Source organism: Ursus americanus, chromosome 14 (genome assembly GCF_024610735.1).
Source record: "Ursus americanus isolate L20-20 chromosome 14, mUrsAme1.1.p, whole genome shotgun sequence".
NCBI lineage: Eukaryota > Metazoa > Chordata > Mammalia > Carnivora > Ursidae > Ursus > Ursus americanus.
The window spans coordinates 7,680,881-7,706,661 of NC_142140.1; the positions used below are offsets into that span (position 1 = coordinate 7,680,881).

Below are 25,781 nucleotides of genomic sequence, written 5' to 3' on the forward strand. Positions count from 1 at the left end.
TAAACATACCAAAAAATAGTCATATTTCTGTGTACTAGCAAAGAACATGTGGACACCAAAGTTAAAAATACAATGCCATTTACAATCACACAAAAAACATATAGGTGTAGGGGCGCCCGTTTGGCGCAGTCGTTAAGCGCCTGCCTTCGGCTCAGGGCGTGATCCCGGCGTTATGGGATCGAGCCCCACATCGGGCTCCTCTGCTGGGAGCCTGCTTCTTCCTCTCCCACTCCCCCTGCTTGTGTTCCCTCTCTCGCTGGCTATCTCTCTCTGTCAAATAAATAAATAAAATCTTTAAAAAAAAAAACCATATAAATGTAAATTTAACACAAATGCCTGAGATTTTTATGCTGAAAACTACAATATACTGACGGGGAAGGTCTAAATGAATGAAGTGGCCGTAGTGTGTTCATGGATCTGAAGACCAATCTATAAAAGATGTCAGTTCCGTGCAGTTCCTACCAAAGTCCCAGCAAAATTTTTGTAAATGTGGAAAAGATTATTCTAAAAATTATGTGGAAAGGCAAAGAAGCTAGAAGAGCTGAAACAGTTTTGAAAAAGAAGAATAAAGTGAGAGTAGTTCTACTTCATTTCAAGACTTATCTAGAAACCAAGGCTGTGTGGTATTGACAGAGGGATGACGCATATATTAATGGAATGGAATAGAGGATCCAGAAATAGACCCACCCGACCGACCCATATGTGACAAAGGTACAAAAGCAATTCAGTGGAAGAAAGGTAATAACATTTTCAAAATATAATGTTGAAGCAAAGTGGACATCCATAGGCAAACACCACCAACAACAAAACATGTACCCAAGCCTCACACCTTACACACAGATTGGCTCAAATGGATCACAGACTTCAATATGGAATATAAACTGCAAAACTTTTAGGAAAAAAATTAGGAGGAAAATCTTCAGCTCAGACTTGATCCCAAAAGCATGATCCATAAAAAAATAAAAATAAAAAATAAAGAGTTAAAGTGGACTTCACCAAAATGAAAAGCTTGTGTTCTACAAAACACTCTCCCAAGAGGACAAAAAGACAAGCTACAAGCTGGGACAAAATATTTGCAAACCACAGAATCTGACAAAGTACTAGTATCTGACATAAATTTTTAAAAAGTTCTCAAAACCCAACTGTTAAAAAAAATTAACAATCCAATTGGAAAATGGGCAAAAGTCATGAAAAGCCGTTTCTCCAAAGAGGATGTGCAGGTGACAAATAAGCACGTGACAAGATGTTCAGCATCATTACCCAATAAATAAACGCACGTTAAAACCACAATGAGATATTATACACCTGTCAGAATGGCAAAAATACAAGATGATATCAAATGCTGACGAGAATGCAGAAATATTGGGCCACACATATGCTGCTAGTGGGAATGTAAAATGGTACACAGCCACTCTGGAAAACAGTTTGGATGTTTCTTTTAAACATGCACGCGCGCACACACACACACACACACACACACACACACACACACACACACACACAACCACATATGCAACTACCATGCAACCCAACAATTGCACTCTCCGCATTTATCCCCAATAAATGAAAATTTACGTTCACACAAAAAGCCTGCACAGAAATATTTATAGCAGCTTTAGTCATCATAGCCAAAAACTGGAAATAACCCAGATGTCCTTTACCCAATGAATGGACAAATAAACTGTAGTCCATCCGTATCATCAAATTATACACAACAATAAAAAGCAGTGAACTATTGATATGCACACAACCTGGTGAATCTCCAGAGAATTAGGCTGATTGAAGAAAGCCAGTCCCCAAAGGTTACATAGTGTATGGTTCCATTTACAGAACATCGTTGAAAGATCACTATTATAGACATGGAGAAGAGAATCATGATTTCCAGGAGTCAGGGATGAAGGCAGGGCAGGAATTGGCGTGATTATAAACGAGTCCACAAGGAAGCTATGCTGGTAAAACCGATCTGTATCTTGATTGTGGTGCTGCTTACAAAAAAAACTGTGAACTGATCATACTGCATAGACCACACACACACACACACACACACACACACAAGTACATGTAACACTGGTGAAATCTGAATAAGCTCCATGGGTTGTACCAACGTCACATGCCTCGTTTTGACAGTGCACTCTAGTGTGAGATGTTAACTCTCCCAGATCAGCTGGGAGAAGGTGCAGGGGACATCCCTGAACACTGGGGTCACTGGGGGAAAGTGCATGGGACCCACCCCATGGTGTGAGATGTTAGCACTGGGGTCAGCTGGGGGAAGGTGCACGAGACCTCCCTACACATTCCTTTACAACTTGCTTTGAATGAATAATTATTTTGAAATAGAAAGTTACAAATGAATAAATGGATAGATCGTTAAATAAATGGAACCTGACATTGGAGAGTCATTTAGCATCCGTTCTCTTCTGCTGCTATTTAAGAAACACTTCTACAAGCCAAGACCTTTACACATATTATACTTCAGTTACTCCTCTCAAAAATCCTGAATAATAGGTATTATTTTCTCTATCCTGCAGATGGAGAAGCAGACTCAGAAACATAAAGCCACTTGCCCAAGGGCCTCTGTTGAGAGTACACACTCGTGCCTACTCTGCCCCACTCCTTATACCCTTGAAGGCCACACCAGCCAACAGATGGAATACCCCATCTGACACCCTACCAGGGGTGGACTTGCTCCCCTAAGAGGGCCTGGGGCCTGGGAGGGGGGAAGCCCACAGGCAGGTCTTGATGGAGAAGTCAGGGGTGGGTCCCTGGAGGGCAAGGTCGGTTCCTGAGGGGTAGCTGGGGAACTGGGCTACTCCTGCTTCTCTTCTGTCTGCACCCACCCCTGACGCTGGCCCTTGCCCAGTGCGGGCACCCAGGGGACACTCCACAGCACTATTCCCTCCCTATTCTTTCCTGACTGGCTCCCCATCAGGTCACCCACCCCTAACCATTGCTATCTCCCCTTTTCCAGAGCTGAACTTCATCACCCAGTCCCCAGAGCCAGCAAGACATGGGCCCCATTTTCCAAATCCTGACGCCTCTCATTTAACCAGAAGACTTGGAGGGGTGAGTTGGAAATGGGTTGGGCTTGGGCTGGGGGTGGGGTAGATAAGGAAGAGAGCACTGTTTGGGGCCTGCTGATGGAGGGTCAGCTGAGTAAGAGAGCGGAGTGTGACAGTAGCTCCCTTCCCCCTTGCAACCTCAGAGAAGGCACATGAATTATTTATGCACCATTGTTTCAGTTTTTTGCATTTAAATAGGGATTATGGCCTAGAACTTGGAGAAGGAAGGCAGCATGACTTGACATGGTGAGCTGAGTCTCAGTTCCCTCATATGTAAAACGGGGATAAGGGCAGCATCTCTGTCTTGTGAAGGCCAAGCAAAGATGATCTATGTAAAGTCCTTAGCAGAGTAGCTGGAACCTAGTAGGTGCTCAGTAAATGCTTGTTGACTGAACAGACGTGCTAGATCCCTAATGCATGTTAGTTAAATGGGGCAGCCCTCTCTCTGGGATCACAGTGCCTTTTAGAGCCAGCCCATGTGGCAATTCTGTAAGATACCTCCCGCTCCTTCCGGGGAAGCACATCTTCCTCTGTACTCCTGAAGCTCTTTCTTTGGGCCTCTGTTATTGTCTTGCTCAGTCCACCTTGCATTATATACCCATGAACGTCAAAGTCCAGGCCTGCACCCCCAATCCCACCCCTGTTAGGGACCAGAGCTTTGGCAGCTCATCTTTCAGCATCAGACCCAACTTACCTTCAGAAAGAACAAGACATCATCTCATCTGATTCTTACCAGGGGCCTTGTTAGCCCTTTCACAGATGGAAAGACTGACCTAGAGAGCAGTAACCGCCCAGACAGGAGCTGGGAGAACCAGCAGACGCCTCCAAGATTCTCAGCTCACTTCCTACTACCCCACCCTGCATATGCCAAGGAAGATGAGTAACTCTGGACAGAACCGGGGAGGGACAGACAGGCAGACTGGCTACACACCTCTGTCCCCCACCTCACAGATCACCCAGACTTCTGGCTTCCCTGAAGTTTTGCTTCTCGCCCCAGCACTTTGGGGCTAACCAGATTGTTTCCAAACACATTACATAATTGCTCACATATTTACTTATGCCATCTCTTGAATATTAAATGACCGATAATATGGAACAGAAACATAGGCTTTTAAACCCAGCAGCTTTCGACAGGCGTGGGTGGGGAAGGAGGTTGAGGAGAGCCATCTCTGAGCCATTTATGGGAGGAGAAGGTGACATCTCCCTTCTTCTTTTCCCAAGATGGGTTGAAAGGCTTCCCAGGCCCATGGTTGGCAACCATAACATAGTGAAATTTTCACCGTGGGGCCCGGCCTCTTTTATTACATAATGACAAAGATGCGTTATCATTTCCCTAAAGGGTGCTTGAAACCAGAGCCTGACCACCTGTTTTCTTGTTCGTTTATTGAGCACCCTCTGTGTGCAGTCCCTGTTATGTTTTTATTCACCCTGGGGTGTCCTCATGAATGAAATAAATGAGCCCCCTGTCCTCATGGTACTGACACTCCAGTGGACGGGTCATGGATCAACAGATGGCTTCAGAGCGTAACAAGCAGTGTGAACGGAACAAAACGGGTGGCAGGGTGAGATTGGCCGGCAGTCCCCTGAGCAGGGGACATTTGACTGGAGGTCTCCGTGGTAGAAGCTGCCAGCCATGCAGAGGTCTGGGACTGGGGAGAATGTTCTGGGTAGATGGGCGGGCCCTCAGGAGCAAGAAGCCCGGGTGGGGTTAGGGAAGAGTGAGGAGGACAGTGGGCTGGGAGGGGTGAGCGGGAGCCCAACATCGGTGATGTGGGCGAGGAATGCCTGTTGAGGGTCAACTGGGCCAGGCCTATAGGGCCTCCTGCGAGGAGTTCAAATTGTAGTCTACATGTAATGGCAAAGCTATTAGAGGGTTCTGGTGATCTGGTGAATGTTTGGGAAACATTGCTCTGCAGCTGGCAGACAGCTTGGGGGTGGGGGCCGGAGCCAAGAAGGGCTGGGTCTGAAGTGCTGGGGGGATGGGGCTGCCCTGGCCCCAAACCTGACCTTCCAGCCTCCAGAGAGAATCTGTCCAGGGTAATTGTGAGTCTCTCTCTGGGCAGCTGTGGAAGCCTGGCCTGACCCAACAGGAATCACAGTAACAGTAACTCTGGTATCAGCCATAAAAGTACCTAGGATTTACTCAGCACTTAGAGTAAGCCCCTTATGCTCACCATCACCCTGTGACATACGTAGTTTTATTATCCCCATTTTACAGAAGAGGGAACCAAGGCCCAGAGTGGTTGAGTAAAATGCCCACAGTCATCCAGGGAGTACTTAGCAAAGTAGGGATGTGAACTTAGTCAATCTAGCTCCACAAATGCAGCCCTCAATCCATGTTGGCTGAATGAATTAATAACAATAATAGCAACCACTTATTATAGTGCTGGCCATGTGCAGGTCCTACTGTAAGTGCTTTAAAAACATTCATCCCTGGGGCGCCTGGGTGGCTCAGTCACTTAAGTGTCTGCCTTCGGCTCAGGTCGTGATCCCAGGGTCCTGGGATCGAACCCCCTTTGGGCCCCCTGCTCGGAGAGAAGCCTGCTTCTCCCTCTCCCACTCCCCCTGCTTGTGTTCCCTCTCTCGCTGTGTCTCTCTCTGTCAAATAAATAAATAAAATCTTAAAAAAAAAAAATTCATCCCTTAGTCTTCACAACAGCCCCAAGAGGTGGGCACAATCATGAGCTCCACTTTACAAAATGAGAAACTGAAGGACAGAGGGGTATATCACTTGCCCTAGCTGGGATTTGAACCCAGGAGGTCGGGCCGAATTTGCATGTCGGAGCAACACATTAGGCTGCTGTCAGGAACACCTGTTTACAAAGCAACTCAGACCTCCTTCAGATGTGGACAGCAGTTCCCACCTGCTGGGCAGTGCTGGGGGCGGGAGCCAACACAGGGGAACATGCTTTGTAAAAGGTGAAACCTTGCACAAATGAGGGCTTGAAAGTACTTGCGGATTCCTTTAAGATTATTTATTTATTTATTTGAGAGAGAGAGAGAGAGAGAGAACACAAGCAGGGGACAGAGGCAGAGGAAGAAGCAGACTCTCTGCTGAGCAGGGAGCCCGATGTGGGGCTCCATCCCAGGACCGGGGATCATGACCTGAGCCGAAGGCAGGTGCTTAACCTACTGAGCCAACCAGGGCCCCCGGTACTTGAAGATTCTTAAACACCTCATCCTTTTAGGGAGCTGGAACAGGGAGTTCCCTCCTGTTTTCCTCAATGAGAGAATGGAGAAAAACATGGGCCCTGCCCCTGGCCAGACTTTCCCAGAGTCTGAAATACAGGGGACAGAGCAAAGAGCTGGGGTCAGTGGCACTCAAAGCCCTAGTACCAGCTTGTTAACTCTAGGAAACTCCTTCCACGTGCCATCTGTCTGGGGAGGTGGCATGGTGCCATGTCGACAGCTGGGACACCCGGCCCACCTCCACTAGCATCAGGTCCCGGCTGTGCAATCCAGGACAAGTGGTTTAAGCACTCTCCCACCTCTGTTTTACATTCTTTCAAATGGGAGTAGGAAGCCCTCATTTTGAGGCTACTGGAAAGATTACATGGGAGAGAAATCTGATGTGTCCAGCAGAGCCCGGGGTGTCAATGGCACTCAGTGGGTTTCTGTTCGACTCGTAGTCCCCTGTGCAAACAGTTGCCTCAAAGGGTGAGGACCCCGGGCCCTCTTCTGCTGGGACCATGTCAGACTCTCAACTGCACAAGCATCCCCATCAGTTTCCGGGGGCTGCTGTCACCAACTGCGTGGCTTGAAGACACAGATACCTGTCTCAGTTCTGGAGGCTGGAAGGTGACCAGGTGTCGGCTGTGTTGGTTCCTTCCAACCCCATGAGGGAGGATCTGTTCCTAGCTCCTGATGCTTCCGGGGCACTCTTTGGCATTCCTTGGCTTGTGGGTGCATTACCCTGATCCGCCCACCTTTGGCATCCTCTTCTGTGCGTGCATGTGCGTCCAAATTTCCCGTCGATAAGGACACCAGTCCTATTGGATCAAAGCCCACCCTAATGACCTCATCTTAACTTGCTTGCCTCTGTAAAGATCCTACTTCCAAATAAGGTCATGTTCATAGTTACTGAGGGTTAGAACTCCAAAGTACCTTTTAGAGGAAAGGCCCAAATTCAACCCGTAACACTATCATAATCGTTTGACGTGGATTCTGGAAGGGCCATCAGTGCATTCTTGACATTTCTTAAATAGACTGAAAGAATATTTTACATCATTTTCCAAAAGGGCAACATCCTTCTCAAAATCACTCCTTAGCTTGCAGGAGCTTCCCATTAACTCTTGGCCTTAACAAACTCCCACGTGGGTCTCTTGGGCCATCGTCTTCCATAAAGGGCAAGCAGCCTTGAACCCGAGCTCTTCGTTAGCCCTGACTGTGCACTGAACTTGGGGAACTCTGGAAGCCAGAGTCCTAGCCTTTGAGGCGGTCACAGGGGAGGGCCACAGGACAGGCAGTTACGCATGCCACTGGCTGTTATTACTGGACAGGTAGGTGCTGGGACCACAGGGCCCTTCCCAGCAGTGATCGTCCAGGGGTGAAGGAAAAGCCTTCTTTCCTAGACTGCTTCGTGTCTTTGTCTCCTTGAAGGGGAAAATGCCCTTCCTGAGTGCTCTGAGAGCATGGGAGCAACCCCACTGGCTCTTTGTGTGGTCAGATAACTCATCAGTCACTCACCTTTCATTCTGGGATGAGACCTACTCCTGAGTCTGTCTACACAGCAAGCCCCAAGTGCAGAGGAACCCAAACCCGCTCCATGCCCAGCTGGCATCCCCAGCTTGGCCAGGGTCCCTGGAGAGGTCAGGGGTCTGTGGTAGACCCCCCCCCCCTTCTTGACAGATCCTCATCTTTAAAATATGCTCTCCCACCCCAGATGTTGAATGTTCCCATGTTGCTTGAACCGAGAGCCAGCAATCTGCATTTCTGATGCCGCAGCGACCACTGAGGACCATGCACTGTTGCATTGCACAGACTAGGCACAAGCATGCTGAGGTGCTGGGTTTGAATCCCAGTGCCGCCAGGCTGAGCTCTGTGATCCTAGGTGAATCTTGTCACTTTTCCAGTCTCCGTTTCCTCGTGTGCAATGTAGGGAGAGTTCCTACCACAAGTGAAGGATGCCTGTAAAGGACCTCACGTGGTGCTAGGCAACCAGCCAGTATTCTCCGGCTTCTCTCTTTGGGCCTCATCCTCCTCCCCTGCAAACAAGGGTATGGGACCAGGTGGGTTCTGGCCAGTTCTGTGTGGTTCTTGGGAGCAGTCTCCAGGGAGTCTAGCATCTGGCTGGGCAGAGAAAGCCTCCCATGCCCACAGGCCTGGTCTGCCAGGAGCTCACTGTGTGACCTGGGGTGTCAGCCCTCTGCCCTGCATTGGCCTAGTGACTCCAGGTGACTGTGGCAAGGTGTCCAGAGCCCCTGAGTTAGTGCAGCCATCCAGAGTTCTGAGTTTGTGCCTCACTGGGTGCCATCAATTCTCTTTCCCCCTCCCCCTTTCTCCTCCTGCACTTCTCGAAGTCCTCAACACCCACCCAGGTTTGCAGAACCAGGAGCTGAGGCTGCCAAGTGAGACGCTCCCCACCCCATGTCCAGGTATCTAAGACCTGTCCGGCACACTGGAGACAAAGCCACTTCCCAGGGACAACCCTTGGCGCCTAGCACAGGCCTTGTCTCCTAGTTGGCCCCAACCAATGCTTGTCAAACTGACTGCATTGCTGAATCAACTCACCCAGACACCAGAGGGCTTTTTACTCCTTCTGGGGGCCAGAGGCAGTGGAAGGAGGTCCATGTTCCCAGGACACTGTACTTCCAAAGAGGAACAGAGTAGAAGGAGTGCTTGAGGGAAAGCCTGAGTGCACTAGCGGCGGACTGTGGGCACCCGTGTCAGGAAGGCAGGGGTGGGCCGCACTCCAGGCTGTCTTCCTCTACATTTCCTGTTTCACGGGAAGCTCTGAGCCCAAGCCTTGACATGATGCCGCTGCTGTTCGCAGTGTCCCTGGGGCTATTCTGCTTATTGAACTGCACCCAAGGGAGGATGAAACAAAAGATTATGTAGCAAGTAGCGTGGGCTCGTGGCATGGTGGAGAGGGCAGGGACTTTGGGTTCAAACTGGGCCCTGATGGGCAAGGGACTTCCTTTCTCCCGTCCTTGGTCGGCTCATCCGGAAATAGAGCAGCAACCACATTGCAGGGTGATTGTGAGGATGGAGGTGCTCTTGTAGGCCCTGTGCCAGCCCCACCAGCTGGTCGTGAGGCAGGATTTGCCCCTCTTTCTGGGCCCCTAGCAGCATGTGGATAGGCCAGGGGTCCAACCTCAGAGGCCAAGAGCAGAAGCCTCTGACTCTAAATGCCCTGCCCTCTGGGTCTTTCCCTTCACTTGGTCTGTCTTCAGTGGGCACTGGCAGCTGTGGTGGCAGAAACCCTGTGTTCAGACATGGAGGGATCAGATAGGGCCCCTCACTGATGGGCCGGCCTCAGTTTGCCCATCTGCAGACTGGGCACAGCATGCCTTGCCTCAGTGGCTGCCATGAGAGTTACTGAGAGTTACCTATACACAAGGGCCTGATAGGTCATTGCTCAAAACTATTTCCGAGTCCACTGGGGTTAAAGGCTGCTGGGCTCCCAGGTGTCACGGATCTCCCTCAGGCCTGGCTCTCAGCCTTGGCCTGCCTGGGTCAGTGGGAGAAGTAAGAAGGAGTCTGCCTTCCCTCTACTAGGTTAAGTGTAAATAAAATGTGTAGGATCTTATTGTTAGAGAGAAAGAACGAAAGAATTCCTAAACAACCTCACCGAATGATAGAAGTTTTTCCCTGAATCCTTAACTGGTAACCTTTTAATATTTTCCTGGTTACTTCCAGGGACAGGGACCTCACTATCTGTCATGTGGCAGAAAGCAAACATGGCACACAGTTCGTGCACTTCATGCTGAGGCATTTTATGCATTAAAACCTCACACTCCTCACTCAGGGCATTGTTACTCTTACTTTAGAAACAGTTTTAACAACGAGAATGACCTGATTCCTTAAGCCAGAAACGGAAGACCCTGCTCAGGTTTCACCTCCCCTGTAACCATCCCCAACATTAACTCCACCTCCATGGAAATGAATCACTCCGTCTTCCCTGTCCCTGCCGCTCTTCCGATATGCCCTGTTGTCAAACGCATCATCGGTGTTTTATTTGGTTGTTTTGTTACCTCTCTCCCTCTAGACCCTAAACTCCCCACGGCAGGAGTGGGGCAGTGGAAAGAGCTTGCTTGGGCCTTAGACTCCGAGAGGTCTGACCTTCATGCCCTACTTCCTTCTAGCTGTGTGACCCAGAGGTGATCTAGCCTCTCTGAGCCCATGGATCAATGCCAGTATCTTCCTGATCCTCTCCCTCCCTGAGCACAGAGCTGAAGTCCTGCCCCTCTCCGTATCCCTAGTCCCCGACACACAGTAGGTGCTCAGAACTGGTGGAGTAAAGGAGGTTCAAGGAAGCCACAGGGCGGGGTAAATTATGGGGTGCAGGGGAGGAAGCTTGCTCCTGGAAGTGAACACACTACTGTCACGGAGAGCTTACGGCACTGAAGCCAAGAGCAGAGACAAACCAGTCAGGAAAATGAGACCCGCAGGCTGAAAACTTGCAGTGGCATGGGGCAGCTTAGTGAAGGGGCAGCAGAGGGAAAGACACTGGAGAGAGCCTCGCATCACCACCCAGGGGTCGCCCCCTAAGAACTGCCATCCCCGTAGTCCCTGCACTGGCTTCGTTCAACAGAAAAGTATTCATCTAGTGCCTGTGAGGCTTAAACCATATCTAAAAAAATAAACATTTGGGAAGGGGAGGAAGATGCTAGGTTGACTAAATAATATGTTTGCAGCATAGATGTTCTACGATTTGTCAAATAGGAACCGTTGTGATTAGCACACTATCAATTCACTTAAATGTGAAAAAAATACAGTCGGGGTGAGTTCCTCACACCTGAAGTGTTTAAAAAATAAAACAAACGTCAGCGCAAAAGGGGAAGATTGCAAAAGCTGGGAAACCGCTCCGTGGAGGCACTCTCTCCAGTCATGTGGGAGAAAGGACCATTGCTCTGTGTGATGGCCAACAATACAGGCTTCCTTCCTGCGCTCTGGAAACAGAGAGAAGGGGATCGGGCATGTGGGAACAAGCAAGGCCAGAGAGGCTTCCTGGAGGAGGTGAGATCCGGGTTGTTTGGCCCAGGCCCTCCCCACCTCTCCCTGCCTGGCCTTTCCCCAGTGTTCACACTCATACGCCCCGCTTCGTTGGAAGCCTCCGGTCTCGGGTCTAACTGGATGCACCCATGGCGGCTGCCCTCTCCTCACGGTCCCAGGGCCACCCTATACCAGCCAGTCGTACAGGGAGTCCTCAGAACAAAAGGACTTCCAGGTAACCAGGACTGGAGCCAGAGTGCCACTGATAGGATCAGAAGCCTCAAGTGAACAGGGAACCAGAAGGAAGGCAGGGGCACAGAGAAACACCCGCCACCCATACTGCCTCAGGCAGAGGCTACTGTTTTGCCAAGCACGTGGCACCGTGGAGGCCAGCCATGCTTCCCTGCCCCTCCCCACCCCGCCTCCCCCTCACTGATCCCAAGGCCAGAAAGGGAGGCAGGCCTGCTGGCAGCGGGACTGGGCGCGGTGGCCACCTCACAGGGTGTCGACGCTGCAGTGGCTGTTAGCGCTGAAGACGAGAGGTCAGAGTAGGGGTTTGTGTCTGTGCCTGGAACTCATCGAGGACAGCGGGCGATTCGCCACCATTTCCAGCCCAGGTAGGGGAGGGTAGGTTCACAGGGCACTGCCCAAGGCCCTGGGCCGGCCGGGCACATCAAGGGCCTGGGTCTCCAGTGCAGGGGGACTGCTGAGAGGGAAACAGCTTCGTGTAAGGGGGAGGCATGCAAACCTTGGAGTCCTGGGCTGGGAGGGAGGCTGGAGGGTGAGGCCTGCTCTGGACAAGCACTGTGGAAACTGACAAGAAGCCTCCCATGGGGGACAGTCTCTGGCCTCCCTCCGCTCTACAGGCACCCTTCCTCCGGAGGGCTGCTAAGCCGTGAAAGAGCGTGAGCTCTGGAGCCGGACAGCCCAGGTTCAAACCCTGACACTTGTGTGACTTTGCACACTCGTCTCTGCCTCTCTGTGCCTCAGTTTACCACCCTGTAAAATGGAGGTGGTGCCAACAGTCCCTATTCCCTAAGGCCTTTGTGAAGATCAGATGAGACAGTAGAGTCCTTCACGTAGGTCAGTGCTCTGGAGCTCAGAGCATCGCCCCTGCTCCCTGTCACTCCCTGGACCTGGGACAAGCCTTCAGAGCCACAGAGTCAATGCTAGCTGCCCATTTCACAGGTGCAGCCCAAAGGAGATGACCTGGACCCAGGGTTTGAATCCTGTGTCTGCAAACTTTATAGCTGGGAAGGCTTAGACAAGTTCTTGACCCTCTGACCCCTATTTTTTTCATATGGGATGTGGAGACAATTATGGGATCTACTTCATGGGATACTTATAAGCATGAAATTATGCTGCACACATAAAGGGCTTATCCTGTACTCCATACTTAAATTGAGAGCTATTCTCACCGCCGTCACCACCACCATCATCACTGTTGTTGTTGTTGTTATTATTATTATTATTAATGGAAAGGGAGGCTCAGAGAGGGAAGGGGACTTACTAGCAGTCACGTAGCAAGGCAGAGGGCAAGATAGGACCCAGCCCTGGCCTCCCAACCCCCCATCCCTGCTTTCTGCTCACTTCACCATCTCACTGGCCCTCTTTGTCACCTCTCAGCACATCTTGCCAAAAGCTTGGTTCTCCTTGCAAGAGGTCACCCGAAAGCAGCTGAGAACCGGCCTCCCCTGACCTTACTGCTTCCAGGCATGGGTCTGAGGGCACTGCACAGGGAAAGCTGGCATCCCCCAAGAGGCTAGGTCAGCAGAGAGCCAGGGCAGGAGGTTACCTTCTCCCCCATGATTTCCACAGCACCCCACCAAAAGCCCCCCATCTTCTCCACTGTCCCCAGGATCCTAAGCCAGGGGGATGCCTGAGGGGGACAGGATGCAGCTTTGGGGAACACATGTCTGAAAACTGCAGGACTTCTTACACCCCAAGGGGCTCTATAAGAATGGGAAGAATTAGGACTCCAACTTCTAGCAGAGTTTCCTTGGGCCTTGGGGACAGGTCTGGGGGGTCATCCTCAGGCATCTCTTGGTTCCATTAGCAGATGGACCACCTTTTTCACGCTTGTCCCTGTCTCTTTCACCTTCTGCCCATCAGAGTTTGGGCCTTCCCTGGCAAGGAGGGACAGAGACACGAGAGGAGGCAGGGGAGGTAGAGGAAGGAAAGGATGGGGGTTGCTTAGGGAAAAGATGAGCTATGTACCTGTTTTAATAATGTAAATAGTACCTGAGCAATAATAATAATTGTTCCTATTTCTTGAATATTTACCATGCACCAGGCACTGCACTAAGAGCTTTATATATATTACCTCAGCTTTATCAGGTAAAAATATCATCATACCCATTTTACAGATGAGTAAACCAGAAGAGGTTGTGAAGACTACAGATGCCAAGTAGATGATACAAGAGAATGATGAATTCTGCTTAGAGTATAATAGGGAGTGCTGGGGACTGTGGCAAGTTGCAGAGAGTCACTCAGTTTTATTTTGTTTTGTTTTATGTATGATATACATACATTGAAGTGGTAAAGCATACTCATCTTAAATGTACCACTTGATGATTTTTACATATATTTATACATGTGCTACCACCACCCAAATCAACATATAGACTATTTCTAGTATGCCAAAACATTCCTTCTGAGGCGTTCTAATTTAATTTATTTTTTATTTCTTTAATTCTGCAAAACTATCATAGTCAAGGGGAGCCCAAGGACAAAACAATGACTAAATACGTGAGATCCTGTATGGGATCCTGGAACAAAAAAAAAAAAAAAAAGGACTTTAGGTTAAAAACTAAGGAAATTTGAATCAAGTATGAACTTTAGTTAATATTAACATCTCAATATTAATTCATTAATTGTGAAAAGTGGACCATACTAGTATAAGCTGTTAATGCTAGGGGGACTAGCTGGCGGGGGAGCTGGGGAGGATGGGAGCTTTTCTTAGCAATTTTTTATTTGTAAATATAAAAGTGTTCTAAAACACGAAGTTTATTAAAAGAAAAAAAGCACTCTGCAAATCCTCCAGCAAAATATGTCTATAGGCCTTTAAGGATCTGTCCTCTGAGCTGCCAGTTTGTGATGTCCAGGGCTATAATGCCCTCATTTTACAGATGGGGAAACTGAGCCCCAGAAAGAGGAAGCCCCCTCCATCAGGTCAGTGGCAAAGCCTGAACCAAAAGGCCAGTCAGGGCTCCAGCTGCAGAGTGGGGTGTGGGGCATGGGGTGTGAACGTGGGGGCTGCCAGTGTCTCCCTGGATCTCTAAGTGCCTTGCTGAGGACTTGCCCTGCAAGAAGCCACCAGGGGCCGGCCAGCTTCCCTCTGCTGCTTCCTCCTGAGCTCTCCAGGGCTCTCAGTTAGAAACCAGTTCTCCCACTGGCCTCAGCCCCAGAGGGAGTGGTCATGGGCAGTTCCTGTTCTGGAAGCAGGATGTCACCTTCCCATCCCAGCCAGCCTTGATGCACCTTTTGGGTGTCCCCTATGCCCAGCACAGGATCTGAGTTGAGTGCTGGATGGATGGGTGAGTGAAGAAATGAAGGAGGGAAGAAATAAATGGCAAGGGTGGGTAATTAGGGGTATGTGGAGGGAGAGAAAGGGGGCCAGGAGCACAGATGCTGCAGCCAGATGGATTGGGTTGAGCCCTGGCTCTGCAGCTTCCAGACACATGACCTTGGACAAGTTATTTAACCTCTCTGTGCCTCAATTTCTTCAACTTAAAATGGGGATAATAGCGGTACCTGTGTGGGAGGGAAGTAATAAATATAGGAAAGGAGGGAAGAAAAATAGGGGAGGGGCGATGATTTAGTTTTCATATCAGGACATGGAAACTTAGACAAAGCCATACGACTGGCCACTGACCCAGAAGAGGTGGGTGAGTGGCATCATACAGAGCTTAGAGCACAGATTTGGAAACCAGGCTGCCAGGGTTCAAATCCCAACACTGTCATTTATTAGCCATGTAGCCTCGGAGAAGTGAGTTAGTATCTTTGTGGCTCAGTGTCCTCGCCTGTAAAATGGGTGTGGTAACAATCGTACTTACTTCACAAGGTTTTATGAGGACTAAGTAATTGACTGCTATGTGTATAGCACTTAGGACTATACCTGGCATGTTCAAAACAGCACCTGGCATATAAGGAGTGGTTATAAAATGGAGGAAAGGTCTTATGCCGGAAGCCCACTGTCTTCCCTGGAGGGGGCCCTGACTTTTGGGAGAGATCGAGATCCAGGCACTGTAAACTCACCCTCTGAATCCAGGTGAGAATCTGCCCTAATGAAGTCACATGGGGAGGGGGCTGAACTGGTGACCGGCTGCCCATCTCTATGGCCTCAACCACCTCCAGCCAACCCCAGGATAGGCAGCACTTCCAATAGTTTAAGAGTAGCCAGAAATCTGGATTCTTATCCACAATTTCTCAATTTTTAAACATTGGCACTTAGTTCAATTTTATTTTAAGCTCTTAGCAAAACAAACAAATTTATTTTAAGCTGGCTGCTTTCCCAAGTGGCTGGTTTGCAGCCTCTACCCCAGTCCAGTCCTGCCAGTTTGCTTTCTTTTACTTTTCTCCTGCATTTTGGAGGAAAGGAAACCGAGGCCCAGAAAGAAATTCTGGAACCCATTGTGTCTGACCACTTAGTGGAGTCAACAGGCATTCTGCTGCTTCCCCTCTCCTGGCTGCAAGCACAGGGTTCCCCAGCTAATCAATCAGACTTTGGACCAGGTAAGGGAAGAGAGATCAAAAGGGAATTTTCCCCTTGGCCCAGGGTTCTTTCAGTAGCATATCAGAAATATGACGTGTGAGAACTAAATACCGTGTGCACCGTGCATCAGGGGTACAGCTGAGTGTGGAGCCTGAACCACCCCCACTTCCGAAGCCACGCAGAGATTTGCAGTGTACGAGGCTCCAGCTTCACTCCCAGCCCCGGCTCAGCAGGTAGGGGGCCAGGATTCCAGGGCGTTCGTTCCTAAATCTTACCGTTTGCCACTCGGTGGTGGCTAAGGAGGAGCCAGCAGTAAGCTCTGTTGTAAAGGAGGTCACTAAGCGAGAGCTAGAGGTGTTGAGAAAAAAGGGGAGGCATGTTCTGGAGAGAAGTTTTAGAGGAATTTTTTTGGGGAAGAGAGTTAATTTTATAGGCTTGTCGTACTCTGAACTTGTGTCATCTTCTCTTTCTTGTTGAAAAGCGCCCTTTGGTTCCCACTTATTTAACCAGACTGCGCCGCCATTTCCTCGTCTGTAAAATGGGGATAAATATTGTACTCACTTCCCGCAGCTGGCGATGAGGGTGAAATGAGATGCTGTGTGCAGAGGATTAAACAATACAAATCAGCCTGGGTTCTCACTGTCAGCCGCAGCCAGCCTGCCTGCGTGCATGGGAGCAGCTTGGGAACCTTCTGCTCTTGGCCTTTCTTTACCCTGCCTATGTGATGGTGACCTTCACGTTGTCTGGAGAGTCAGTGCTTCTGGTAGCTGTGGAGCACTGCTTGTGGGTCAGGTTCTGTGCTAGACCCTTCTGTCTTTTTTCTCTTCCTTAACCCTCAGAGCAACCCTGGGGAACCAACGCCATCATCGTCTTTGCAGAGGAACAACCTGAGGCTCTGGGAGGAACATGACTTATCCAAGGTCACCCCCAGTGGGGACACAACCTTGAGCAAGTCCCATTACCGTCCTGAGCTTCCAGCTTCCTCATTTGTCAAAGGAGGTTCAGGACACCCATCCCAGGGCTGCTGTGGGGATCTATGAGGTAATGACTTGAAAAGTGCATTGTCAGCTGTAAATCCCAGCCAAAGGGACAGCATCAATGTGAGTCTTGCAGAAGCCTGCTCCCATTTGGGGCTCAGTGCATTTTAGCAGCAAGAGTTATGGAGAAAAGTTATTTCGAGTGTCTGTTTCTTGGGTGGTTTCCAAAATGTGTCTCCTCCCTCCAGCTAACAAGTGCAAAGCTGGCTTCAGCAGAGGCTCTGCTCAAAGTAAGTCCCTTCCAGTGGAATGACCTCAGAGGTAGAAAGGAAACGGGCAGGATGGTCACAGGGGAGACAGGATCACAGAGAAGGCCTCAGGCTATGGAGTCAGACAGTTATGAGATCAAATCCTGGCTCTTCCACCTACTAGTTATGTGAACCTGAGCCAACTAGTTAACCTCTCTGATCCTCACACAGAGAATTGTTATGATGAAGGGGATCAACAAGGCAGCTGAGAAGCAAAGCATGGGCATCCACAAACATCCAGTGAGACCAGCTCCAAGTCTGATACTAGGGCTGCAGACATTGCTGGGGTTGGGGAATAGGATAGAAACCAGTCCAGAGTCTGGGGAGAGGCGCCCAGGGGAGAAGGGTCAGCTGCTATAGTAGGGAAGACTGGTCAAGTTGGGCTTAGCAGTACACGTACACTGGAAAGGAAGCTTGGTCAAGTAGGGCTCAGCAGTACACGTACACTGGACCATGAGCAGCTGGAGCACTGTACTACGTCCTTTTCATCTCGGTGGCCTGGCTCACAGTAGGTGCACAGCATGCATTCAAAACCCTGAATTTAATATCCACTTCCTTTCTGCCCCAGGCCCACCCATTTAGTCCCCCTTATCTCTTGGTCTCCAGCCCCACCACCCCACCTCTGTGCAGTGTGGAAGAACACAGGCTCTGGTACTGACAGACTCAGATTCAAGTCCAAACTCTGTCTTTCTGGCTGGGTAGCATCGAGCAGGTTACCTCCCCTCTGCAACCCTGTTTTCTCTTCTGTAAATGGGCTAATCCTGCCTCTCCAGCAGACTTACTGTAGAAGTTAGAGATGATGCATGTGAAAACACCTAGCATGAACCCTGGCACATAGGAGGCATTCTGAAGGTGGCATCAGACATGCAGTTGGTCCTTAACCAGAGTAACCCATGGCCACCTCTGACCTTTCCATGCACCCACAGACCAAATTCCCTAAGGCACTCACAATGTGTCTTTATTTCTCAGATGACACAAACACCCAGGCTGGTACCTGGATGCATTGCTACGTCTGTCCCTACAGTCTCTTCACATAGCTTCCACACTACTCCTATATTGACTGGCCATGGTGGGGCCAACAACGTCCACAAAACACCTCAAAAATGAGCATCAACAGGCAGATCACTGACCAAGGAACAAACTATGCTCAGGGATTAAAGCACCCATCCATAATCACTAAACCATCCTCTGGCTGTGAGTTTGGTAGTGTCTGTGAAAGTTCTCAGGTTGACAGTGTATGAATGAAGGACTTCTTGGTCCCAGATCCCAGGTCTTATTCTTGAGATTGGCCTGTAAACTCTGTGCCATTGCTGGACTGATGATTTATGGGTGCTTCTCTGGTACCTTGAGGTCAGGTTGAATTCCTGAAAGGTGGGACTGGCTCTGCTTCCCTGTGAGGACCTCTGGGGACAGATGCAGGGCTTGGAAGGAAACCCACTATGCTGGGGCCTATAGGGGCCAGGGGCCCATCGAGGGGCAGCCTGCCCGTTTGGGATGTGTGTCCCCTTGAAGTTCACCTGGCAAGGGTCTCAGGACAGAGCTTGCCTATGTCTGGCTATTGTCCCCTTACCCTACATGCAGTGCAGGCCCTGTTCCAGGGAACTGGGAGACGTTTCCCCTGCTACTAGCTGGGAAAATGCTGCTTTAATGCCTGCCACCATTGGAGGAGCTCCATGGCCATCTGCAAGGGACTCAGAGAGCTTATCTGCAGCACTTTAGCCTCAGTGCGCCCCCGAACCTGCATGTTGGATCACCTACAGAAGTCACATAGTTTGGTCCAATACAAGTCAGAATGTCAAGGCACAATCTCTAAGCTCACTCTTGCCACCCCCCCCCCCCCGAGCCCCCTTTTCTTGCCTCTGCATTTATTTAGGATTTCTCTCTACCCATCTGCCATGGGCAGCAAAGGATTTGCCCATCCTCCATGACCTGCCAAGCCTGGGAGTCTGAGCTTAAAACTAGCCCCACCCCACCCCCACCCCTTACCACCTGCTCCCATGCTGGCTCCCACACCCAGCCTCTCCCTCTGGGCCCCCGAGCTAATTACAGGCTTCCCTAAATCATTGGAAGGAAAAGCTAATTAAATCAGGGTCGGACATCCATTTTCTGGCTAAGGACAGGCAGCCCGACACCTTTCTTCCACTCCAGGATCCTGAAACCACGGCTTGCAGCTTCATTTGAGTTTGAGAACAGGTTTTTATCTCTTAAGGCTGATTTCAGGAGGAGCAACAAGATGGGACATTTCCTCAAATGCTCCTTTGCACCATGTCACAGTGACCGTATGGAACCAGGTTGGGGGCCTGGAAACCTGAGGCATGCCCAGATCTGCATAGCTGGGGAAAAACGTGTGAGGAGACAAAGTAGGTGACAGTTGCTCCTTAGAAATTCCCCCAGTGCGCCGATGCACCACCCCCCACCATTTCGGATGGTGCACATGAACCAAAGCCCTGCCTTCAATCCCAGGCCCGACACTTACTAGACGAGTGTCCCCGGGCAGCGTGCTCCCCTTCTCTGTGCCCGAGCTATAATGGCACCTAGCTCACAGCGTTGCTGAGAATTAAATGAGATACATGTAAATCAGCCAGTGTAGAGCAGGTGCTGGGCCATGTTTGTGGAATGGACACGTGACTACAAAGTACCACATACAGAGTGAACACCTGAGCAATGTGAGTTCTCTGTCCCTCTTGGAATCCCCGTGTGTTTGTTACTATAAACACTCATGGGACACAGTCGCCGAAAACCTGTAGGTGAATCAATTTTTGCATGTTTTCCCCCTTTGAGAGGCAAGAGCCAAGGAAGTCAGAGGTGTGTGGGGTTAGGGGGGTGGGAACTGAGGAATCCCTTCCCATGGCCCACCCTCTCACTTGCTACCAGATGCCAGCCTGCTTTTCCTTTTTTCTGGGCCTCAGAGTCCCTCGATATAAAGTGGGGTGCCTTGACGGAAGTCCCAGCTGTGATTCTCAGCCCCTTCCTGCTCTGTTCCCTCATGAGCCATGTCCTCACCAACTTCCTCAAAGGGGGCAATGCCTGAGGCCAGCACGTGGCTACCCAGCCACTTTATTGCAGAGAAGGGGTGACATGCTCAACTAAGTAAGGAGATTCCCAAAGCAGGAAACCAATGGGGGGGAGTGCACTGTATGGATGAGGACCCACTCTGTGAGCCAAGTCTGCAGTCCGCTTTGAATCTCAGCTAGCTGTGTGGCCTCCAACAAATCACCCAACTTTTCTGTGCCTCTCTTTCCTCCCCTGCAAAATGGGCATGCTAATAATAGTATATCCCTCATAGGGTTGTTAGAAGAATTCAATGAACTCCGAGGGGCCAAGAGCTTAGAACATGGCCTGGTCTGTAGTTGGCACTCCACAAGCGTTAGTCATTCCTGGTATTTCAGAACCAGCTTCTCACCCCTCACCACAGCCAGCCCAGCCTGGTGGCCTGATGCCTTCCCCCTTACAGATGAAGTCTGGGGAGGAGAAGCCACCGGGCCACTGTCAGAACTAAACGCCTGCTCCACGGCTCTCTCAAAGAGGAGAGTCTGACAGTGCCTGTCAGGACAAGGAGGGCTCAGGGCAGGGCGGGGGTAGCTCAGAAGGCCCAGGCCTCCCTCAGAGGCTCAAGCAGAGTCGGGAGGTGGCTATAAATATGAGAGGCGAGGGGCTTTCTAACTAGGCCAGGAATGTGTGTTAGTCATTGAGGTCAGAGCAGGCCGCAGGAGCTCTTGGCTGGGAAAAGAGTATATCCAGGAGCGAGCTCTCCCGGGCTCAGGGGAAGCCGGAGAGCTGAGGTCGAGAAGGAGGGTGACGAACAGCGCTTAGCTAGGGCCACACTGGCACCCCAAGACCTTGGTCAGAGGGGCAGGGGCCAACCCCCAGGAAGGTCCCTCCTGCCCCTTCTAATCTCTGAGAAGTCCTACCGCAACCCAGATCCAATCAGCCACCTATAGCCACCCGCGGGCTGAGGCCCAGCTGTGGTTCCCAAAGGGCACACTCAGGCCGCCGTGCTGGGGAGTGAACAAGGGCATCCTTTCTATTTTAATAGCTGTGCACTTATTTTAATGTGTTAGGAAAAAAATACAACTGGCAAAGCAAATCCGTGATCTCGTGGCTATAAATGCTTAAGATAATACCAAGTAGGTGTATACATTTTTTTAAGAGGGAGTTGATTTTGTTAAAAATGTATGCTCGTGGAACTGAACCACCATACTAAGGTTTGGGGGATTCTAGCCCACAGGCAAAATGCTAATTTCCTTGCCCTGGGGTTCCAGCTATCTTCTTTGCCTCCCGCCCCACGCCCCAGCCCTGCCTTTTCCCAACATCCCTGCCCTTGCTCCTGTCCCCTGTTTCACTCTCACTGTGCCCACTACCTGGAATGCTTTCCCCCCCACCTCTCCACCGGCAAGCACCAGGTGAAATGAGCTCCTCCGGTGCCTCCATGGGACCATACAGAGGCCTCCTCCTCCCTTGTCCCTCTGCGCCACTCCCCACGCTGCGTGAGAGTCTCCATCGCTGGGACCACTGCTCCCTCGGCGATGGGGAAAGTAAGCTCTGGCCATGTGTCTTCCTCCCTGCTGTTCCCAGCTCCATACCTGGGGCTGAGCACATGGCCAGGAGGCAGACACGCAGTCACTTTCTGGAGCCATCCTTGCATGGTGTCAGCTGGCACACATGTAGCCTCGCCCTCAGGGCTCTGTCCCCTCCCTCTTCTGTCAGATGGGGATGCCAAGTTTCCTTTCCCCGGGTGGGTGTGTGGAGTCAGTGAGTTTACTTCACCTAAAGCTGCCTAACAGCACGTGCCTGGCATGTCATCAGGACTCCTCAAATCCTGGCTCTGGTCATTTGAATCATCAAGGCTATTATCGTTATCAAGGGCCGATGGAGATTTGGTGAGTCCACAGTGGTGCAGAGTGGAGGGGAGGGAATGAGACTGGAGCACTTTGCATTTAGGATCAGGAGAAAGTTCTCAGCACCTACTTACTCCACCCCTCTCATTTTGAATATGGGGAAACTGAGGCCCACGCTGCACCCCTAGAACCAGGGCCTGGGACTCCCACCCTTCAATCTGCCCTTGTTCCACCACCACCGTCCTCCCCAGGCTGGGGGAAGAGGTGACCACCCAGGACTCACCTTCCCAGAGAGACAGACATACCTACCCAAGCTTCCCGCCTCCCTTCTTTGGCATGGGCCAGAGAGACCTGGTAAGGAATTCCAGGGGCGGTGGCCAGCAGGAGAGTTCTTACTTCCTCGAGTCAGTGAATCAAAAGCTTCATTCTTTGTAGATTCCTCTGATAGGTAGGAACAGACATGACCTTTGTCATTTGTTATTTTTAGCCGAGCAGGCAAGGAATGATAAAAACCTATATGGGAGCTGACTATAAATAACACGGCTATGGCATTAAACACACACACACACACACACACACACACACACACACACACACACACACCTAAAACCTGTCAGTCTAAACAAGCATTGCCCTTCAAAGTAGAATAACAGATCAGCATGGCACTCTACAGTCACTGAGCCAATCTCACAAAAGCTATTGCCTGCAATCACCATGCGGTTCCCTGGGGGGGAGACACTTTTATTGTCCCCATTCTTCAGATGAGGAAATAAGGAATGAGATTGGCCAGTGAAGCCACCGGCTCTGGGCCTGACTGATGGCAGGAGCCTGACATCTGTCACTGTCCCTATTGCAGAGTGTGTGAGAGGTGAAGCAGCTTTGCCCAGTGCCACACAGGGAGAGAGGCGGGCACTGGGGTGCCCCGTACTTATTTTATAAAGACCAGGACTGCCTTGGGTCACCTGTCTCTAAATGCAGTAACCTGCTGGCTGCTAGCAGACTTGCGGGGCTGGAGGGAGGAGAGGTGGGTGTGGACAGATCAGAGGAGTGGGCGCTGGCATTGTGGACCCCTTGGGATGGGAGTCTGAGTGAGAAGGTGGTGGCTGGGGTGCAGGGGGTGGAGAGGAGGCAGTCTAGGAAGGGCTCAGCACTGAGAGTGGCAAGGGGGACAGGGAAAGAGAAGGTCAGTGGCTGACCGTGTTCTAGAGCAGGGCCACATCAGGCTCACCCCATCTGACACTGAATCCCTTCAGGCAGGGTGACCATCCCGGCAAGCCCACAGCAGGAGAATAGGAGAGAAATCCCAAGAGCAGGTTACCAGCGCGGGGACGGGCAAGGGCCATCAGAGGAGCGGAGCAAGGGACACCAGGGCAGAAATGGGTCCCCGGGAAACAGACTCCAGATAGCAGTGTTGAGCTCCCACCCAGGGCTCAGTGGTGTGCCGGTGAGCAGGTGCCCTGCTTTGTAGAGTTCGCCAGGTTCGGTGGTGTACATGCCCGCACCCCTGGCAGATCGCGGCTGCCGCGTGACGTCACTTACACACAATGTTGGCTCTCGGGAGCCAGTACGGGCAACCCCAGAACCCCACCACACCAAGCCAGCCAGGGTGGGGTACTTGTATCCTGCTCGCTTCAGGGAAGAGAGGAGGGGCTTGTGGGCCGCTTTCAGCTACACGTGCATGTAACACATGACAGGCAGTATCTCAACTAATTCTCAGTACATCCTCGGAGGCAGACGTTATCGCTAGCTTACTGATGAAGAAACTGAGGCTCCAAGAGGTAGAGTGACTTGCCCAAGGTAACACAGCCAGTGACACCTGAATCTGCAGCCAGGTGTGTGTGAGTCCACACCCCAGCCACATGCCACGCAGCCTCCAGCCGGGGTAGTTCTGGGACCAGAGCCGGGGCGGGACGTTCAGGCAGGGATTCGGGGGTGGTTCCTCTGTGGGGCTGGAGCTGAGAGGCCTGACCAAGTCTCAGAGGAAATGGTCACAACCCTTGAGAGAAGTCCTGAGAGATCTGAGACAACCCCACACGGGGAGGGCACAGAGCAGGGGCACCACCTGACACCCCGCAGGGCTCTCCCAGCCTGTCCTCCACCTTCCCTTGTTTGCAACTGAGTCCCCTCCTACAAAACCCAGTTCCAGGAAACAGTCCCCACAACTGCCAGGCACGTAGTAGGTACTCAATGCTGAAGAAATGAACCAGTGATACCTTCATATTCTCTCTTATTTTGTTGGAAATCAAAGACCAGATCGATTATATTATTATTATTCCCACTTCTCAGATAGAGAAACTGACGTTCTAATTGGCAAAATGATTAGCTCAAGGCCACGCAATAGTAAATGGCAGAGCCAGGGTTCAATCCCGTATCTCTGTGACCCCTAAACACTCCGCTCTATGTGCTGTCTGCCTCAGAAAGAAATAGCACCTTGTATCTGAGAAGCTCCTTATGCTTTGTCAAGACCCTTCCATTTCCTTCTTGTACTTCGCTCTTGCATGTTGGCTTGTGGGATGCCAGTGCAGGGAGGCTGGGGACAGGAAGAAGGGCTTGAGAGAGCAGGACACCTCCCTGGCCCACGGCAGTTAACCTCACCTCCACGGGCCACCTGTCAGTGGCCTTGTAGTGAGAGAGCTGGCCCGGCCTGAAGGGCAGCCCCATCCACAGAGGGCCTGTGGAGTGACCCAGCCTGGAAATCCCCAGTGATGCAGGGTCTCCTTGGAGGGTGGCTTGGCCCCTGTGCCGGGACTCTTTGGAGCCATATGTTATAAAGACAGGTTGAGCAAGGTGGCCCCACAAGGTGACAGGAGCCGGGGGGGAAGGCAATTCTGACGGGGTGAAGGGGCTGTCCTGGAGCCACCACTTGCCTCCCAGCCCTGGCTTTGCTGCATGTGTCCAAGGCAGGTGGCTGCCCCTGTCCAGGCCTCAGGATCCCCGTCTGCAAAACGGAAGGACAGGGCTGATGGAGTGGCATGGCAGCACCTCTCAGCCCTGGTGCACCATGATTCCACACAAACCAGCTTCATAGGCAGATCCCAAAGGGAATTTCCTCTGGGGAGAAAGTGGGACACCCCCACGGGGATGCCTTTGAAGGCCGCTAAGGCGGCATCGGCGCTACCTGTGTTCCGAGGGCAGAAAGCTTGTCTGCCCATCCTCCCTCCTCAGGCCCAGCTCCAGCTCCACATCCCACTTCAACCCTGCTCCCTTTGACTACTTGCCGGACACCCTGGCAGGGCCCAGGCATTCCCCATACTTACAGCAGTGTAGGGAAGAAGGGCTATGTCCAAATCCCAACACCCCTGCCAGGGGGACAAATTCGTTCCAGGTATATGGCCTCTCTGGGCCTCCGTTACGCCATCTGTAAAATGGGGATGGCAATTACTCCTTAAAGGGTAGGAATTAAATGAGCCACAACATGGAAAGTTCTTAGAACAAATAGTACCTGGCATGTGGTAATTGTCCAGGCACTGCCACCTGTCGGTACTACTGTAATGCAGACCGATACCATCTCTTCTGCCCAGCGGCTCTCAAGTAGAGCTACCCCTGTGGCAGTCCAGGGTCCTGGAGGGAGCACTGGATTAAGAGTCCTGAACCCACAGCTGTCTCTCAATCACCCCTGACACTCAGGGCCAGGGGCCCTTTGCCTCTCCTGGCCTCAGTGTCCCCTTCTGTCAGGTGGCTCCCCTCAGTTCCCAGCACATGCCCACTGGATGTTCTCCTCACAGCCATGA

The 25,781-nt window shown here is 51.1% G+C and overlaps 2 protein-coding genes across 11 annotated transcripts in view; one reads left to right on the forward strand and one right to left on the reverse strand.

The window, feature by feature from the left end:
• ATP2B2 (ATPase plasma membrane Ca2+ transporting 2) overlaps positions 1 to 25,781 on the forward strand; it is a 365,851-nt gene that overhangs the window by 164,906 nt on the left and 175,164 nt on the right. For both annotated transcript variants that reach the window (XM_045808236.2, XM_087866780.1), the window contains exon 3: positions 2,969 to 3,063. The gene's annotated coding sequence lies outside the window, so the exon portion shown is untranslated. The remainder of the gene's footprint in view (positions 1 to 2,968; positions 3,064 to 25,781) is intronic.
• LOC123799211 (uncharacterized) overlaps positions 1 to 25,781 on the reverse strand; it is a 79,605-nt gene that overhangs the window by 7,121 nt on the left and 46,703 nt on the right. For 3 of the 9 annotated variants that reach the window (XR_015726610.1, XR_015726606.1, XR_015726599.1), the window contains one exon: positions 22,360 to 22,491. The exons of 3 other annotated variants lie outside the window; for them this stretch is intronic. The gene's annotated coding sequence lies outside the window, so the exon portion shown is untranslated. Of the gene's footprint in view, positions 1 to 22,355; positions 22,492 to 25,307; positions 25,409 to 25,781 lie in introns of those variants that run through there. 3 more of the 9 variants (XR_015726595.1, XR_015726603.1, XR_015726600.1) reach the window with 2 other exon arrangements.